General features: G+C 37.9%; 1 protein-coding gene across 39 annotated transcripts in view; it reads left to right on the plus strand.

Annotated features, from left to right (window-relative positions):
- Abi2 (abl interactor 2) overlaps nucleotides 1–16,894 on the plus strand; it is a 196,664-nt gene that overhangs the window by 6,187 nt on the left and 173,583 nt on the right. Inside the window, exon 2 of one of the 39 annotated variants that reach the window (XM_040294753.2) lies at nucleotides 2,237–2,317. The exons of 37 other annotated variants lie outside the window; for them this stretch is intronic. The gene's annotated coding sequence lies outside the window, so the exon portion shown is untranslated. Of the gene's footprint in view, nucleotides 1–2,235; nucleotides 2,318–16,894 lie in introns of those variants that run through there. One more of the 39 variants, XM_040294754.2, reaches the window with a different exon arrangement.

A 16,894-nucleotide genomic window follows, 5' to 3' on the forward strand; every position in this document is an offset into this window, starting at 1 on the left:
GCACCACTGTGCCCAGCTTTAAATTTTTATTTTGAGACAGTGTCTCCTTACATTGTTCAGGATGGCCTCTTGCCTTAGCTTCCCAAGTAGCCTTATCTTTTTTTCACAGGTGTGCTTTATCTTTTTGATAAAAACACTAGTGCCTTTTTGTTTGTTTTTATAGAAATGGCTTCCTAGTCTACCTTATTACCTCTTACACCTTTGAGAATAAACTTTTTTTTTTTTAAAGAAACATTTAAGGGCTGGGGATATGGCTCAAGTGGTAGTGAGCTTGCCTGGCCCGGGTTCGACCCGGGTTCGACCCTCAGCACCACATACAAACAAAGATGTTGTGTCCACCGAAAACTAAAAAATAAATATTAAAAAAAAAGAAACATTTAATAATGCTGGGCTTGACCTTTTTTTTTTTTAATGGATGTCATAGAATATACAGAAACCAGGTTGTATTTTATTTATGGGTTGAGTTTTGTTTGTTCTCACAAATTGAGGAATCTTAAAAGTCCTCAAGAATGAGGAAGAAAGGAATAAATTTGATAGTAGAAATTTGAGGACTGATATTTCTATCCTTCCCCATGATTTTTGTCTTTTACCACAGCGAACTGAAAAAGTGGACACCAGACTAAATTAGGGGAGAAAAGAATTCTCCTAGGTTGAGATGACTTAGCTTATGCAGAATTAGTCAAGATTTATCATCCTCTAAGAAAGTAGTCCTGACACCCTAGCAGAAACACTGGGTGAATGGGTTTTCAGTGCCTTTGACAAGATTGCAGAAACAGGCTAAGTTGCACTCTTGAGCCCCTTATTTGTTTTGAAGTTTTGCCATTTGTGCACTTCCTTATGCTTTTTTCTTCCGTATTTTTATTGATGCTTTATAGTTGTACATCATAGTGGGACCTGTTTTTACATACTCATACATGCACACAATATAACAGCATAATTTGGACAGTATCATTTCCCCAGTTTTCCCTTCTCTCCTCCTTCTCTCCTCCTTTCCCCTGGTCCCTTTCCTTTGCTCTGCTCTATTTTGATTTTCATGAGTTTCCCTTATCCCCTCCCCACCCCACCCCCAACCACCTTTCTTTTACTTTTTCCTCTATAGCTTCCACATATAAGAGAAATTCTTACATCTTTTTGTTCAAGGTACTTAAGTGGCCTCAGAATTTTTACTGATTCAGGGATTCTTACCTCATTTCATCCTTCCTTGAAGAGTAGCTTGGTACAAACTTGCCTCTGTACCCAACAATTCATAAACTTTGCATTTACTTTTTTTATGGTGTTATGATTAATGTGTGAGTGTGCTGCAGTCTGGCTAGGCACAAAATAACCAAGCCACCACACAGCCTTGTAGGTTCAAAACAGGAACTCCACTCCCGCGAAGGGAACGCCAAGCATAGCGGCCTTCCCCTGGGACACACCACACACCAACCAGAAATCCCTCATCCGGAAAATCCCTCCTCCTGCACTTCCCCAACCAATGGAAACTCTCAGGGAATCCCCTTGAGAACTCCAGAGTAGCAGGAGAACTCCAAAGTAGCAGGCCTAGGCAGATGGCAGGGGTCTAATATGCAATTGAATACACAGCTTAACATAACCATTATAATCTCAATGGCTTGCTGGCATCACCTCTCAATCACTCAGTTCTGGCAAAAATGCCAGACTGGGCTATGGCTCTCAGCATGAATGTCTGATACATCAGTTTTATTCAGGGTCTTCTTTCTTCCTCCAGAGAATAATTTGTAAACAAAATTGATTTACTTCTGTCTAGAATTTGTAGTTGTTGCGGTGGAACATCTGGGGAGAGATAAAGAATGTCCATGCGCTATGCCCTTTTATTTTTTTTTATTTTTAAAATATTTTTTTAGTTGTAGTTGGACACAATACCTTTATTTTATTATTTGTATGTGATGCTGAGGATCGAACCCAATGCCTCGCATGTGCTAGGCGAGTGCTCTACCACTGAGCCACAACCCCAGCCCCAGTGCTATGCCCTTTTTAATGCTTTATTCACTCAAAATCACTCAATACATTTCACTCTATAGGTTCTTAAACAAGGAAATGAGTTCTTAATGTTGGGCATTGCAATAGACATAATCAGTTCAAAGTAAACAATTCTAAGTTAATTCTAAGCACTGCAAACACACTTAATCATGAGAGACCTATTAACAGACATTTCCTTTGCATGCTAAGCTTAAGTGCTAGATTTAAAGCCCTAAGTCTTAGATCTTAATTCCAGCAGATGCATACTTCAGACCGCAGTGATCAGGTCAGGAACCCATAGAGACTTCTGGAAGAGAGTTGGTGACTGGCTTCGGAGACGGTAAGGGAATGTCACCGTTTTGACCAGAGTCAAGAGGCTGCTGTAGAGTTTGAGAGCTGTGAGGATGATGCAGAGGATCAGGCAGATGATGAGAAGAGTTGGATGTCAGTCTAGGTCTTCATCAGGCTCTTAGGCTTGGGCGCATCAGTGTCAGCTGGCCTGAATGTCTGTTCATTTGCTTTATTTTTCATACTAAATTTTGGGAGCTTCTGCTTGCCCTTTGGTTCCCTATCAGCTTTTACCAGGTTTCTTAGTGACATCTTGCATTTGGAGTCAGGACATATGTTTTGGTGATTTCTGTCCTGTTATCACACTTTTGATTCTTATCAGGGTATGACAAATGACATGTGACTTTACCCTGACTCTTATCAGGATTGTGGAAAGTGACTTGCTTTTATTAGGCTATGCTTGATGACATATTGGAGAGCTCTGTAGGCTTGCCTGGTGAGACTGCAGGTTAATTTTAAAATGGAGTTTTAGAATGTAGTTGCTTAGGCTAAGGGCTAAGGCCATCCTTAAAGTAGTGCAGATATTTTTGAGCATGAGGTCTTTTTGTCTTTTTCTTTCTTTCTTTCTTTTTTTCTTTTTTTTTTTTTTTTTTGTGGTGCTGGGGATTGAACCCAGGGCCTTGTGCATGTGAGGCAACTCTACCTACTGAGCTATATCCCCAACCCCTTCTTTTTCTTTTAAAATGTAGGAAATTTAACAGTATGCTATGCAGTAAGTAATTGTAATATTTTGATGGATGAAGGGAAATGACCTGAAAATTAGGCTATTTGTGGATGTTTAATAGGTTTATGACTAATTTTTTTATGGGACTGGTTAGTAGATTGAACTCAAAAAGTAGCATGTGGAACAATACATTCTGTTTCAAACTTTTATGTCGTTATTTTCTTGCATGTATAAAGCTTCTAGATGGTAGTGTCATATCCTGAACATTTTTATATCCTCCCATTAAGCTGCATGATATTGTTCCTAGACACTCATTAAGTAGTTGCTCAATGTCAGAAATACATACCTGAATATACTAAAATTTATGTACTGATTATTTGTGGATGGAACAGAATTACCTGCAAATTGGTCTTGCAAGTTTTTTTTATTAGATATTTTGAGTGACTTTATATTCCGTAAATATTACTTACAATGTAGTCATTACTTTACAGGAAAAATAGTTATAATTTTTATTTTTAAGCAAATGTACTTTGAGGCAGAAAATTTGGGTGACAAAACAACTTTGCCTTGCATCATTTACAGCTTTTTTTTTTTTTTGGTGTTGCTGGGGTTTGAACTCTGGGACTTGTGGATAATAGGCGAGTGCCCTGCTACTGAATTATATTCCCTGCTCCTCTCATTTAAATTTTAAGGTCAGATATATTGAGGTTTAATACACATATAGTACAATTTGTCTTTATTAGGTGTAAGGTATGTAAATTTTGATAAACTTATGCAGTCATTTAAACATTGTTAATGAAAGTTTTTTTTGTACTTTTTGTGGTCATTCCTTTCCCTTTACTTTCATGTATAAAAAAAGTACAAAAAAGTTTTTTTGTACTTTTTGTGGTCATTCCCTTCCCTTTACTTTCAGCCTTTGGTAAACACTACATTTTATGTCCCTGTAGTTTTTGCTTTTTCCAGAATGCCATCTAAATGGAATTATAAAGTAAGTAGGCTTTTGTGTTTGATTTCTTTAACTTAACATAATGCGTTTAGAAATCATGTAGAGCCTGGGGTTGTAGTTCAGTGGTAGAGCTCTTGCTTATTAGCATGTGTGAGGCCTTGGGATTTGATTCCCCCATACTACCACCAAAAAAGAAAATAAACAAAACACTAATGCGAGCTGGGGTTGTGGCTCAGAGGTAGAGTACTCACCTAGCATGCCTGAGGCACTGGGTTTGATCCTCAGCACCACATAAAATAAAATATATTGTGTCCATCTATAATTAAAAAATAAATATTTAGAAAACAAAAACCAAACAAAACACTAATGTTATTATATTGTGTAAGTTTATTCCTTTTCATTGCTAAGCAATATTCCATTGTATGGAAGAATCACAGTTTGTTTATCCATTCATCAATTGATAGATTTCTGTAGTAAGTGATTAGGAGAGGTTTGTGGGGAGCTGCTACTTTTTTCTCACTCATTTTTTAGTCTACCAAACTGCCATGACACATTTCTTTACATTCTGGTTCTGGTAGAGTGAAGCTTTCTTCTGCATTCTTAGGGCAGAGGTGCAGGCTATACACAGCCACAGAATATTGTGTCACTCATGTTGCAGTTATCTGGCTTCTTTTGTTTAGGTGTTGATTTTCATGGGCTGAATCTTTTGCTACTTACCCAGCTGTTCCTGTAAGTAGTAACTTTTCTGAATCTAACAAGGGCTTCGGAGCATCTGATACATTTTGCTTTCCCTTTACTTTTGGACAATAAATATCCCTAGCAGTAGGATTATTGAATCACATGGTTTAATACATGTTTTACTTTATAGTAACTGACAAACTCTTTTCCAAAATGATGATAGCATTTTGCATTCCCATTAGCAAAGTTCCAGTTATTCTGCATCTTTTTCAGCATTTGGTTTTGTTGGTTTTTTTATTTTAGCTATTCTAATAGAGGTAAGTGATGTTTCACTGATTATATATGACAACCCCACAGCTAACATTTGTAACTCAGTCACGAAAATCTGAAATAAGATCAGAAACTAGTTTTAATTTAACATAGTGCTACAAAGTATGGGAAGTCCTAATCAGGTCAATTAGAAAAGAAAAAGGAATGAAAGGCATCTATACTTGAAAGGGAGAAATTAAATTGTCTTTGTAGTATGTATTTAAATTTTCTTATTTATTTACTTTTTTTGTGGTGTTGGTGACAGAAAACATGATATGGTATATAGAAAACCCTAATTTACTAAAAAACTGTTAGAATTAATAATGAACTCAGTAAAGTTATAGAATACAAATCAATATATAAAAATCAATTGCATTTCCATATATTAATAACAGCTACCAAGGGCTGGGGTTGTGGCTCAGAGGTAGAGTGCTTGCCTAGCATGCATGAGGCATTGGGTTCCATCCTCAGCACCACATAAAAATAAAATAAAGGTATTGGTCCACCTAAACTAAAAAACAAATGTTTTTTCAAAAAATAAATAACAGCTATCTAAAAAAGAAATTAAGAAAGAAGTCCTATTCATAATAGCATCAAAAAGAATAAAATACTTAGGAGTACATTTAATTAAGGAATGAAATATCTGTACACTAAAAACCATAAGGCATATATGAGTGTAATTGAAGAAGATTCAATAAATGGAAAGAGCATATGTTCATGAATTAGAAAAGTTAATAGTATTGTTTAAATGTCAATACTTCCTGAAGCTATCTATAAGTTCAGTGTGATCATTATCAAAACTCTAATGGCATTTTTCACAAAAACAAAATCTTTAAATTTGTATGAAATCACAAAAGACTCAATAGCCAAATCTGTCCTGTGTAAGAAGAACGAAATTGGAGGCATCATGCATCCTGATTTCAAATTATATTACAAAGCTGTAATAATCAAAACAGTATGCTGCTGGCATATAAACAGACATAGAAGCCAGTTGCTAGTGAGACTGAGGCAGGAGGATCATGAGTTCAAGGTCAGCCTGGGCAATTTAGTGAACCTCATCTAAACAAAGCAAAACAAAAAACGACACTAAGACAATCAGACGTAGATCAATGGAATACAATGGAGAGCCCAGAAACACAATCACATGTATAGAGTCAACTAATTTTTGGTATACAATGGGGAATGGGGAATGGGGAAAGGATAGTTTCTTCAGTGAATGATGTTGGAAAAACTATGTCCACAAGCAAAATAATGAAATTGAACTCTTATACCAAACACAAAAAATAACTTGAAGTGGATAAAAGTCTTCGTTGAATGTAAGAACTGAAATTGTAAAATTCTTAGAAGAAAACAGGGAAAAAGCTCCAACATTAGTCTTGGCAATATTGTTTTGGAATATGACACCAAAAGCATGAGTAACAGAAGCAAGAATAAACACATCAAACTAGGCAACTTGTGAAATGCAAGAAAATATTTGCACATTGTGTGTCTCATAAAGGGTTGGTTTGTATTCATGTTATATAAAGAACTCATATAACTCAATAGCAAACAAAACAACCTAATTTAAAAATGGGAGAAGGACCCCCAAAGAATATTTGGAATATATTTTCCAAAGAAGACATGTAAATGGAAAAATGTGAAAAGGTGCTCGACATGACTAAACAGGGAAATGAGATACTAACCATGTTCTCAGGTTTGTAATCAGAAAGGTGAGATAAATGTTGGCAAGATATGGAGAACAGGAAATCCTTGTATATGGAGGGAATGGATTGATACAGCCCTCCCCCCCCCAAAAAAAATATAAGACAACCATATGATTCAGCAGTCCCACTTCTGGATATATGTCCTACTCTTTTTTGATGTATATGTGGTAAGTGGATATTTCCAAGATATCTGCATTATTTGCAGTAGCCAAGATATGTGTCCATTAATGAGTGAATAAAGAATATGTATAAATGTATGCAAAGGAATATTATTCAACCATGAAAAAAGGAAACTCTATTGTTTAGAACAATGCATGTGAACCTGGAGAGCATTTTTCTAAGGAAAATAAGTGAGACACAGAAAGACAGTATTGTATGGTTTCACTTGTATGTGGAATTAAAAAAATTCAAAACTCATAGAAACTGAGAGTAGAATGGTGGTTGCCAGAGGCTGGTGGGGGGTGATGTTGGTCAAAGGACACAAACTTAATTATCAGATGAATCAGTCCTGGGGATCTAATGTACTGCATCATGACTACAGGACTAAAATTTATAACAAGTATTTTAAATTGGCTATAAGAGAGTATATCTTAAGTAGATTTCTGCTTACCCCTCAACTCCAAAGGTAACTATGTGAGGTGATGGTTGTGTTAATAGTTGAAATGTGATAGTCATTTATAGTCTACATATCAAATCATATTGATATCCATTTTTGTTGTCGTTGGGGATTGAACTCAGGAACTCATACATGCTAGGTGAGTGCTCTACCACTGAGCTATAGACCCAGCCCAATGTTGATGTACTTTAAAATCATGTAATACTTTAAATATATTTAATTTTTATTTGTCCTTTACTTCTCAGTAAAGCTAATAAAATAGTCCCAAATTGCCTGTAAGCCACAAATGATCTGGCTTCTAGCTTTGATCTTATCTCCTGCTATACTGCTCCTGGTACTCCCCCCCCCCCCTACTCGCAGTTGAACCCAGAGGCTCTTTACTACCAAGCCACATCCCCAGACCTTTTTATTTTTTATTTGGAAAGGGGTCCAAATAAAAGATTGGCCTTTGAACTTGCTGTCCTTCTGCCTCAGTATCCTGGGAGTATAGGCATGTGCCACTGTACTCAGAATCCTGTTGTTACTACTTTATCCTCCTTTGTTCAACTACTCCAGCCACTTGAGCTTCCTGCTTTTGACCATACCAGACATACTTCTGCCTCAGGACCTTTTTATTTTGCATTTGCCATGTTCTCTGCTGGTAGTATTGCACCTGCAGATAGTTGCATGACTGGTTCATTTATAACTCCCTGGCTCTCTCTAAAATTATACTCTTGCCCCTTTTTCACTCCCTTTCTTGCTTAGGCTTTTCTCTCTGTGGTTTAGTTTTCTGTATATTATCACTATGTACAGTGTATCTTATTCAGTTTTTTGTTTCCCTCCTCTGTCATGTAAAGGTAGGGTTTTTGTCTGTTCATTTCCAGCACCTGGAACTGTGTGCCTCGCACAAGATAGACACTCAATAAATATTTGTTAAACAGATAAAATTGTAGTTCTGTTCTAGTCAACAGTAGATAATGTCTAAGCACTGAAATAATTTAGCTTTGCAAATTTGAATAGTTTGTAGATTTTACGCTAGGAAAATGAAAGTTATACCTTTCATACATATTTAATGTAGATGTGATCAACAGAGTTAACACTAATATTTCACACATGATTGATGCCTTAGATTTAATTCATTAGTTCAGTTACTGTTAACTTAGTGCAGGTCTTATTCTATAGTGGATACTTATTAAATGTCTGAGTTGTTCTATAATTTCCTGGGAAATTAGTAAGGGAGATATTCCTTTTTATGGCATAGATATGAGATGTCCACCAAAAGCTCATGTGTGAAATAATGCAAGAACATTCAGACATGAAATGATTAGATTATGAGAGTTGTAACCTAATCAGTTGATCACTCTACTGTTATGGATTAACTGCATAATAAGTGTTAACTGGCAGATAAAGTGTGGCTAGAGGGGGTAGGTCTCTGGGGACTTGCCTTTGTATTTTGTCCCAGGTGAGCTGAGCTCTCTGCTTCTCTGTTATGTCCTCAGTTGCTTTCCTCTACCATGCCCTTCCATCATGATATTTTGCTCAGAGCTATGGAGTTTGACTTACCAGACTGAACTTCTGAAAGCCATGAGCTGAAATAGACTTTTCCTTCTTTAAAATTATTCTTGTCGGGTCTTTTGGTCACATAAATGAAAAAGCTGACTAAAACATACGTATTCTAAAAAAAATAAGTAAACTCAAGCTAACTTCTGATTCTGCTAAACTAAAATTCTTTGAAGAGAGAATTTATTTTTATTTCCTGCTTGCTTTGTCTTCATTGCTGTGTTTAGTGTACAATAATTTTTTTGGGGGGGAGATAAAACAATTTTCCGATTCATACCATATACTTTTTTATTTCTTCCTGTTCATTCAAAAATTTTATTAAGCATCTTTCTATAATGAAAAGTCAGTGGTAAATTATGCATGAACTAACAGTCTAGTTCTGTAACCATTTGGATTACTATGAAGAGCCTTTGTTAAGTTTTGCATTAATGAAGCTGAACTAAATATAACATGGGACTGTTTTTCTTTTGTTTTTCTTGCTAAGAGTTATTTTGATTTATCTACTTACCTATTCAAGACTTTAAATAGAGGCAGGGAGATAACATTGTTAGGAAGTATGAGAACCTACAAAATAATGTTGAATAGGGGAAGTCAACAAGGGATGTCACGTCTTTTGCTAGGAGATAGTGCTGGAATTAATGATTCCTCTTCTTCAGAATCTTCTGTTGTAAATCTAGAAGAGCAGGCTAGGGTCACAAAAAGAATTTAAATCATTTAGCTTGAGATTCAGAAACATACGTAAACATGTGTACATGTGCATGCTGAGATTTTTGAGAAAACAGGAAGTTTAAATTGATATTAAATTTATGTTGTTTCTAGGCTTTTATCATATATACGTGTATGTTTGCGTATGTGAATTGTTTCATAGAGGATCATTGTTATGTGTAAATAGTAACAGTTTACTCTTTTCCAATCTGGGTGTTTTAATTTTAAAAATTTCCTTGGCCCAATCTGGATATTTTAATTTTTCTTGCTTGATTGCAAGAAATTTCAACACTTTCTTCTTTCTTTTTCCTCCTGATACTAGGGATTGAAACTTGAGGTATTTGATCACTAGGTTACATTCCCAGACCTTTTTAAAAAATTTAAATTTTGAGATGGTCTCACTAAGTTTCCCAGGCTGGCCTCCAATTTGCGATCATCCTGCTTCAGCCTCCTGAGTTGCTGGGATTATAGGCATGTGTCATCTTGCCTAGGTCTTTTTTAAAATTTTAAAGTAAAAACTGAAATCTTTGGCTTTCTTCCTTTCTCATGTAGACATTAATACTGTAAAATTTCCTCTGAAGTGTGTCTTTAATAGCATCCCACAGATTTTGTTGTGTTTTCACTTTTATACATTTCAGAATACATTTCCCTTTTAATTATTTTGAGTAGTGAGTTATTTGTAATTTACAACTAGTTAGGCATTTTCAATAGGTGGTAATGTTGATTTCTAATTCTGTGGTAGTTAGAAAACATAGTTTGACTTGAATCCTTTTACAATTTTTGAAGACCTTAGGCTTATAATATGGCTTGAGTTGGTAAATATTTTGTGCCCTTGAAAGGAATGTATTCTGCTCTTGGGTGAATATTCTTCGAATGTCAGTTAGGCCAAGGTGGTTAATGGTGTGTTCAAATCTATTATATTTTTGCTTATTTTCTGTCTTATTCGTTTTGCCAGTTATTGAAAGGGTATTGTTTTCTTTGTACTTGTGGATTTGTCTGTTTCTTGGAATTCTCAGTATTTGATTTATCTCTTTTGAAAGCCTGTTGTGCATAAATATTTAGGTTTGTAATAATCTCTTTATGGATTGACCCCTTTATCATTAGAAATCATTTTAAAATCCCTGGTTTTTATTTATTTTTTATTTTAAATTCACTTTTTGATACTAGCATAACTCCTTTTTTCTTTTGATTAGTGTTAGTGTGTGTGTTAGTTGGTTTGGCTGATACAACAAAATAACTTACACTGGGAAGTTTGTAAGCAGGCCATAGCAACGGAGCCTGAAATTGAAGCAAAATAAATATTTACTCATTTAATTTTCTCAGGTATGTTGTCAAAGTGATGAAAGCCTACTAATGTGCGCATGCACACACACACACACACACACACACACACACACACACACACAGGAGGAATGGTCCAAAGGGAGAAAAGGACACTTGGTAATGTTGATGGCTTCTTCAACAAAGACATAGCTTGGGACAGAGTGGATTCTCCACTTCAGCAGATGCTATAAGGGGTCTAAAGTTTTATATTAGTATTTTATGGAAAGATTGAATAATACAGGCCTGATTTTTCTCTCAGATTTGGAGATGAATAAGAAGGACAAAGAAGATTTCCTTTTATAGCACAAGACACAAATGTAGTCACTAGTTTGTGATAGCAATCTAAGGAATTCTATCTCCTTGCTCTTTTCCTGATGGAAGAGACTTTATGAGGTTTTTTATATAAACCTTAGAATCACTTTAACCATTAATTTTCCTCAAATTCTTCCCTGTTGTACATTTTATTTTTCCCAGCTTGAGTGTTTGGTCCCTGAACAGACATATAGAAAGAACAGCTCAAGGAAAAGAGTGTCCTGAATATATGCTTTGGGTAAGAGAGTTATGGGAGCAAATCCAAACTCCTTCTAAAGGGTAATAAGAAAAATAATTGTAGACAAAACCAAAAGCAAATATGAACAAAGTGGCAGCAGGCTCTACTGGATGACCACTTTCTCTGTGTCAGCCATAGGGTGAGAACTACACATTATGTTCTCATTTACGCTTCAACTCATGCCTGTGAGAGAAGTTTCATAAGTGTATCATGTCCATTCAGCTCCAAAATTGCTTTGGTCCCAATTTGTATGTCTGTTACAGCCCACGTGCTTCATCTCTTTGCTTTGTCCCCCAACTCTACAAACTGCCTCTCCATGAACTTGTTGGAATTTAAACACTTTGGAAAGCAGGGTCTTACCTTATCTCCTTCTGATCCTTAATTCTAGGGGTGGGATTCCAATTTAGGATTGTTACTGCATAGTAGAAAAGTTTTCAAGTTTTTCTTTCACTCTGTACGGTTTAGACCTGGATTATATTTTGCACTGATAAACAACAACAGGTGAAGTGAACACCAAGTTATTGGCTCAAAAACAAAGTTTCTTAAGTGCAATTTAAGTGGAATTTTTGCCCAATTAAATAAACTTAAATAAAAACTTACAAGGACCATAGAATATTAAAATGAACTCAAAAACTTATAGATTAAGAGCAAAAATTTATTTTTGGAAAGGGTAAAAATTATTCTTTAGTGACATTTCATCAATATTATCATGTGAATTCTGAGAATGGTTAAGACTTTGTGGTGGTTAATTTTATATGTTAACTTGTCTGGGCTATGATGCCCAGATATTTGGCCAAATATGATTCTGGGTGCGTCTGTGCTGGTGTCATGGGGTGAGATTTACTATTGAATCGGGGACTTTTAGTTCAATAGATTGCACTCTGTAATGGAGCCAGACCTCACCTTGTCAAGGGAATGCAACTGGCCTGAATGCAACAAAAAGTCCACCTCTCCCAGGCAAGAGGGAGCTCTCCAGTGAACCACCTTCGGATTGCCTCTACAACATTGATTCTTGGTGGTTCCGGAGCACACTGCCTTTGGACTCAGACTAGAACACTTTCCTGTATCTCTAGCTCCTCCCAGCCAGCCCTCCCCAATCCTGGGGGCCAATAGCTGACAGGAAAGTCCAGGGAAGAAGCAGAGGCCCCTGGGGGTAGGGCGTGAGGGGTGACTGTGCCACTGGCTGCCAGTCCCTGGTCAAAGACCACGACAGGCCTCTGCTTTTACCTGCAGAGCAAGACAGTTGGTGTTGGCAGAGCCCCGCGATTCTCGGAATTCTGAGCTCTTGCTGGAGTCATAATAGACCCCAGCAACGCTTGAGGACGTTGTGAGGAGAGAAGCGGGGATGGTGCTGGACGCGGTTTACCGAGCTGGTCCGCTGGCTCACTGAAGTGGCGGAGATGTCCTCCTGGTTTGGAGGCCTGGGCTCAGGCTTGGGCAACTTCTTGAGGCAGGTGGGAAGCAGCTTGCCTTCCCTCATCGACCACATATCCAGCTTCACCAGGGGAATGCTTGCGGATGACACAGGAGACACAGCAGCAGGTTTACCTGATTGTGGGAGAAAGGAAGTGGAAGCTAGTAATTCTCCACTAAGATCGGAGAATGAGAGACCTCAAAAGTATTGTACTGATCTGGAGGAAAACCATGAAGCATCAGAGCTGCAAGTAAATCCTCAGTGTCCAAGTGACGGAAATCAACTGCAACAGGAGGAGGTAGAGATCAGCCATCTGAAAGGTAGACAGATGGCACTGCAAGATCAAGTGTTCAACCTCCACGCAGCTGCTCAATGGGTAGGTTCAGGAGCTTGTGGTGTACCAACAACCACTGCACTGGCTCCATTGGGTTCCCAGATCAGTAGTGATTTTTCGGCCTTTTCTGATGATGACATGGACTTTAGTAACCTAATTTTGTCTTTCCAAGAAACAAACGAATTGTCAATTGAAGGTTCGGGACTTGAATCGAAAGTTGGCCATTCGAGGCCTATTGCTGAGGCTCAGGGAACACAGAATTCTGAGCCCAGTGAAATCTTCAAACTGCAAAATACTATCAAGACTCTTGAACGAAACCCAAGTCCAGACATAGATGATCATCAGCCTGAAGTGTCAGTTTTGGAGCAGAGTGCTACTGTGGCAGAAAAGGGAACAGTCCTTCCACAAAATTCTTCATCAATGGAAGAAGTGTTGAGGCTACAACGAGCCCTGTCTGATGCTGAAAAGGAAATAATGAGACTACATGATTTCAACCAGGATCAGAGTCTTGCTGAAGACAATCTGAAACTTAAAATGCATGTGGAAGCTTTAGAAAAAGAGAAGTCATCATTGAGTCAAGAAAAGGAGGAACTTCAGAAAACACTGTCAAAACTGAGCTGTGACTCTCAAGTCGTTAAAAACACAGCTTCCACAGACATGAACGTGAATGTCCAATTACATGACTTAAAACTTCACTTGAAGGCAAAGGAGGAAGAACTGAATCAGAGTATCCATGAAAAGAAAATGCTGATAGCTGAGTTAGAAGAACTGGACCATCAGAATGAGGAAGCTACAAAGCACATGATTTGGATAAAAGATGAGCTATCAAAACAAGAAAAAGAAGGAGACCTTGTCATCCAGAAATTGAAACAAGATCTAGAGGACGAAAAAAAGAGAGTTCATCAACTTGAGGATGATAAAATGAACCTATCCAAAGAGTTGCATGTGCAGAAGGAGAAGTTAACTCAGAGTGCACAGAGCCTCAGTGATTTGCATTTAACCAAGCAGAAGCTTGAAGATAAAGTAGAAGATTTAGTAGATCAGCTAAATAAGTCACAACAAAGTAGCTTAACCCTCCAGCAGGAAATCCTTGAGCTTAAGGAACATATTAGAAAAACTGAAGGTGAGCTGTCTGGATGTCAGAGTAAGTTCCGAAGTTCTCTGAATGAAGACTCTAGCAGTAATGTGAAGGATGACTTGCTTCAAGAACGGGAAGCTGAAGTTAGCAACTTAAGGCAAAATCTTTCAGAAGTAGAAGAGCTCAATGAAAATTTAAAGAAAGTTGCTGTTGATCTCAAAAGGGAGAATGAAATGTTGATTTTACCATGTAAAGATGTAAGACGTAAGTTGGAAGCATCCATTGCTGCTAACAATCAAGTGTCTCAAGAAAAAGACACTGTCAAGGAGACTCTAATAAGAGACAAAGAAGAGATAGAAGCGGAACTGCACCAGGCAGAAAAAAGACTGTTGGAAGAAGCAAAGAATCACAGGCAGACTATTCAGGAACTCTCCAATGCATGTCATTTGAATACCTCTGCCTTACAGCTGAAACCTGATTGTGTAGTTCAACTCAAGCAAGAGAAGGACTTTGAAATAGCAGGACTCAAAAAGAATATTGAACCAATGACTACTGATCCAAAAGAAACTGAGGAAATTTTGGAACCTCATGTGGAAGAACAGAAGCAATTGATACAACTTATAAAGGAGAAAGAAGTTTTTATTGAAAACCTCGAAGAAAAATGTTCAAAACTACAAAAGGATTTAGATGAGTGTTCTCAGGCCTTAAGAGAAAATGAAACTTTAAGGCAAACCATAGAAGAAAAGGACAGAAGTCTTGGCTCCATGACAGCAGAAAACAACCATCTGCAAGAAGAACTGGAGAGCCTTAAGGAACAGCAGAATCGAGCTGTACCTGTGGCTGAGCCTAAAACCCTTGATGGTATCCCAGAAGTAGAATCGGAGGTATCTCAACTGAAAATAGTCAAAAATCATCTGGAAGATGAAATTAAACACCATCAAAAGATAATTACAAATCAAAACAAGCGTAAAATGCGACTCCTTCAGTCTTTACAGGAGCAGAAGAAGGAAATGGATGACCTTAAACACCAATATGAGCAGCTGAATGCTGCGCATATCCAGTTACTTTTAGAAAAAGAGGAGGAAATTAAGAACTTGCAGAAAACGATTGAACAAATAAAATCCCAGGTGCCTGGAGAAAGACTCGATGCTCAAACAGAGAATTCTGAATTTTTTCAAGAAACAAACGTAAAAAGCCTCAATAGAGAAAGTGGAAGTGAACAATGTGACCTATGGAACGAAAAGGAGTTGTTGAAGCAAACAGTAATAGACCTAAAGGGCAGAATATTGATTTTCGAAGTGGACTTTTCTAAATTAAAAGGGGAAAATGAAAAATTGAGAGTAGCATCCAAAGAACTCCAAGAGACAAACTCGAAGTTCTCTGTGAGGCTGGGAGAAAAAGAACTGGAGTGTGAGTCAATGAAGGAGAAAGCTCTTGCTTTTGAGCAACTGCTACAAGAGAAAAGTCAGCTTTCAAATGCAGTTGCGAAAATGCAGGAGAAGACAGTTACATTTCAGCAAGAACGAGACCAAGTCATGGTAGCACTAAAACAAGTACAGATGGAAAACAGTACTCTCCAGCAGGAGGTTCAAGAGTTCCGTGACAAAGAACTACGCTTGAACCGGGAGCTAGAAAGGCTACGCAGCCATCTCTTGGAATCCGAAGAGTCTTACACCCAGGACATTTTGGCTGCAGAAGACCAAGAGATTAAACTGAGAAAGGAAGTCAGGCTTTTGGAGGAAAAGCTAGTGTCATCTTCTAAGGCAAGTCATCAAGCTAGCATTCAGATAGAGTCACTGCAAGAACAGTTGAGGTTGGTCTCTCAACAGAGGGATGAGAGTGCACTGCAGCTTTCCCTCTCCCAGGCACGAGTAAGGCAGTATGCCCTGTCATCAACCAACCTTCAAAGGGTCCTAGAACATTTCCAAGAGGAAGAGAAAGCGATGCATTCTGCTGAGTTAGCAAAAGAAAAACAGTCGATAGCAGAATGGAAGAACAAGGCAGAAAAACTAGAAGGACAAGTATCATCACTTCAGGAACGTTTGGAGGAAACAAATGCTATGTTGCATTCTGCTTCCAGACTTACAGAAGAGTTAGATCGGAAGGAACAACAGATCCAAGAACTTAAAAGACAAAACGAGCTCGGAAAAGAAATGTTGGACAAGGCACAAAAGAAACTGTCGACTTTGGCAGACAGCCTAGAAGGAAAAGTGGACAAAGTCCTCATGAGAAATCTGTTTATTGGTCATTTCCATACACCCAAAGGTAAATGCCGAGAAGCCTTACAGTTAATGGGAAGCATCCTGGACATTCCAAAGCAGGAAATGGAGCAGTTGTTGAGTGAAGATTCTGGTGGTGTCACTAAGTGGATGAGTAGTTGGCTTGGAGGGGCATCCAAAAGTGTCCCCAACATACCTATGACACCAAATCAACAACCTGTGCTTAAAAGTTCTTTTTCAGAACTCTTTGTCAAATTTCTAGAAATGGAATCTCATCCCTCTGTTCCACCACCCAAACTCTCTGCTCATGCCATGGACTGTCCAGACTCACCAGGAAGGAGAGAGCAAGGTGGCAAGGTACCAGGAAGTGTTAAAGAGGCAGCCAACTTCAGAGGTGGTCGAAGCACCAACGGGAATCCATTCTTGGTTCCCCGTTCGGCAGCTGTGCCTCTTAGTAACCTAGCTGGAGTTGGTCTTGGTGGACCTGGGCA

Source organism: Ictidomys tridecemlineatus, chromosome 7 (assembly GCF_052094955.1).
Source record: "Ictidomys tridecemlineatus isolate mIctTri1 chromosome 7, mIctTri1.hap1, whole genome shotgun sequence".
NCBI classification, from domain to species: domain Eukaryota; kingdom Metazoa; phylum Chordata; class Mammalia; order Rodentia; family Sciuridae; genus Ictidomys; species Ictidomys tridecemlineatus.